The 3,305-nt window shown below is 40.9% G+C and overlaps 1 pseudogene; it reads left to right on the top strand.

Annotated features, from left to right (window-relative positions):
* The first annotated feature begins 314 nt into the window (after positions 1 to 314).
* On the top strand, positions 315 to 647 carry LOC103090348 (PHD finger-like domain-containing protein 5A pseudogene; annotated as a pseudogene).
* The last annotated feature ends 2,658 nt before the right edge of the window (positions 648 to 3,305 follow it).

The raw sequence follows: 3,305 nt of genomic DNA, 5'->3' as shown, positions 1-3,305 counted from the left end.
AAAGTGTTCACACGCAGGGAGAGGCAGGAGGTAATACTGGAGGCTTTATTAACATGTGAAGAACTGTGAGTGCATGTGCTACTCACAAAACTGAAAAATTAGTAACTGTGGATTTAGACTAGGCATCACAAGATACCAAGTTCAGCTGCTCTTATGAAGTTCTATCAGTGTTCATATCCTTTGCACTATTCCCTTGATAACAAAGACGAGAATCTTTCTTCAACAGAGACTGTCAGCTGTGACAAAATCAGAGAAGATTTCTCACTTGGCGAGTGTCTTTTAGAAAATAATCATGGGGTGGCATAGAGGGAGCTATGGCTAAACATCACCTGGACTTGATCTCTTGCCGCAAGCAGGCTGGTGTTGCCATTGGAAGACTGTGTGAAAGATGGGATGGCAAGTGTGTGATCTGTGACTCCTACGTGTGTCGCTGCACCCTGGTGCACATGTGTGATGAATGTAACTATGGCTCTTACCAGGGACGCTGTGTGATCCGTGGAGGCCCCAGAGTTTCAGATGCCTATTTCTGTAAGGAGTGCACCATCCAGGAGAAAGACAGAGATGGTTGTCCAAAGACTGTCAGTTTGGGGAGCTCTAAGACAGATCTCTTCTATGAATGCAAAAAATAGGGCTTAAAGAAGAGGTGATTGGTGGGCTGCCTCTTTCTCCCCCAATCAAGTTGCTGCAGCTGCCAAAAGAAATGCCTACAGAAAGGAAGTGGAGCACAGAGCATCACCTGAATTGCCTATTAGTACACTGGCACCTTTCCACCCTTTCCTCTCTTCTCACCCAGACATGGTAGGAATGGAAAAAAAAGATTCTTCGCAGATCACTCTGGAAGACTGTATCACAGAAAAATTGATAGGTTGGTTCACGGCGTTCCTTAAATTCAAGAAGCAAGACTGTGTTAACCACATCGAGAAGTTCTGTACACCAAAAGCTTCTAAAACAGGAATGATATATCATTTCAGTCTTCTGTTTGAGGAGCTGACTGTGAAGCTAGCTGCAGTGAGAAGCACGTTCTTGCAACAGCTCTGATGGCAGTTGTCCTTGATGAAACATCTGCAGGGTGGTAGTGGACTCTCAGGACAATAAATGTGGGCATTTCATCTTGTAACACCCACCAGGTGGCGCTGGTTCATGTTATCTTTCTTCTAAAAATTGGAAACCCTTTCTGTTGCTATTGTATTAATAAAGCAGGTGTTTATTTTCTGGTAGTCAGCCTATTTTCTGGTAGTCAGCCCATTCCCAATTTAATTTTAACTCTAGGAATTTTAGTCACCCAGGAATTTGTGATTCAGAATAAAGGTATTGGGATTCATGCAAAAAAGAAAATAATCATGGTAAGAGAAAGCACTTGTGATGTTTAGGAAAACAATTTAGAGTTCTTGTTTAAGTATCTACACATAAATTACCCAGTCACAAAGAATAAGTAACACTGAAAGGAACAATACTGATATGTAAGCAAGATGCCAAAAAGCAAGAAATCTAATAACCAGACTCTCAACTCTGTGTGTCTACAGCATCAATTGAATACTTCAAAACCTGAACATGTAATGGTAAAAAGAATAGACACTCTAAGAATGAGCTAAGCAAAGCCAGTTCATACTTTCCCACGGCTAATTTGAAGAATGGGAAAAGTGATTTTGGAGGAAGGCAAAAACACATAGCTTGTTATTTATGTATTTACCAAAATTAAAATGAAGGACAATCAACATACTAAACTACATAATACTGATTTTTGCTCTACAGCTTCAGCAGAGACAGGAAGTCTCACCAAACATTCCATCAGCTCCCCAACGTAAGAAAAAAGCGGCCACATCACTGGGTCACTACTTGAAGGACAGTGTCTCGAACCACAGCAGCCTTTGCATGAGCCACTGTTGTGTGTTAAACCAACTAGGATTTGGGGATTGGGTGTTCCCACAGCTTGACCTAGCCTACCCTGACTACAACAGTCAACTCTAACTTTTCTTTGCCTTAATCAACATTAACTTTTCTTCTGCCTTGCCATAAAATTGATAATTCAAAAAGAGTCGGGCTTCCCTGGTGGCACAGTGGTTAAGAATCCGCCTGCCAGCGCAGGGGACATGGGTTCGAGCCCTGGTCCAGGAAGATCCCTCATGCTGCGGCGCAACTAAGCCCATGCACCACAACTACTGAGCCTGCGCTCTAGAGCCTGCGAGCCACAACTACTGAAGCCCGTGTACCTAGAGCCCGTGCTTTGCAACAAGAGAAACCACCGCAATGAGAAGCCCGCGCACTGCAACAAAGAGTAGCCCACGCTCACTGCAACTAAAGAAAGCCTGTGCACAGCAACGAAGACCAAATGCAATCAAAAATTAATAAATTTTTAAAATAAATTTAAAAAAACACAGTGAATAATGCTAATATATATACACACACACACACACACACACACACACACACACACACACACACACACACACATATGAGAAGCAGCAAGGGCTATCCTAGATATTCAGAGTTTTAATACACATTATATCAATTGACATTAATTGGCGTCCCAAGGGGGAAAAAAAGGGTTTCATAGTCAAGTAATCCTTAAATCCTAGAGAGTTAAAATGTAAAGTCAAATATTAAAGGCTGAAAAGTCCTATACCGAAGAATAGGTGTAACTGCTCAATCCAGCATTTTTCAAGTAGACTAACAATATTTCAGTGAAAAAGAGCTTGGGAAATGCTAATTCTATTCCCCCCAGTCCCCCAAAAAGCTAATTTGCATGCTAATAAAATCTGTATCCAGCTACTACAGAAATTTATTTGCATTCCCTAAGCAAATATCACCTGGTAAATGAAGAGGGTGATAGTCAAGATATACTCAGTATATCCCAGACATCTGTCAGGCAGAATGGACTCCATGAAAACCCCTTACTGTGCCAGGCTGCAATTTTTTAATTGCTGGATTGTAGGAAGATCCAGGATGAAGAGGGCAGAGAGAGGGGTAGGTACTCAGAACTGTGGCTATAAATCAACTGGTATAATTGATATTTTACATCCAATACTAACTAAATATCAATTGTGCCTAAGGGTAAGTGACAGATAACATATTTACTTTAAGATTATGATTTGAGCATTTCTTCATCTTCACTTGCCTAAAAGGCCTAAGTCTTGCTTAATAATTTATTTCTGAAGACCTTTTATTTTTCAGTGGGTAGTCAACAAATTTAACAGGTATGGAAGTCCAGAAAATGCTTAATAGGCATCTATCATATGACAGGCACTGTGGTAGATGTTTTCATAAAATTAAACAAGAAAACATGTTTTTCTGTAACCCAGGGCATG

This window comes from Lipotes vexillifer, unplaced genomic scaffold (assembly GCF_000442215.2).
Source record: "Lipotes vexillifer unplaced genomic scaffold, Lipotes_vexillifer_v1.1 scaffold272, whole genome shotgun sequence".
NCBI lineage: Eukaryota > Metazoa > Chordata > Mammalia > Artiodactyla > Lipotidae > Lipotes > Lipotes vexillifer.
Note: the sequence above shows the minus strand (reverse complement) of the source record. Positions and strands in the feature narration are given on the sequence as shown.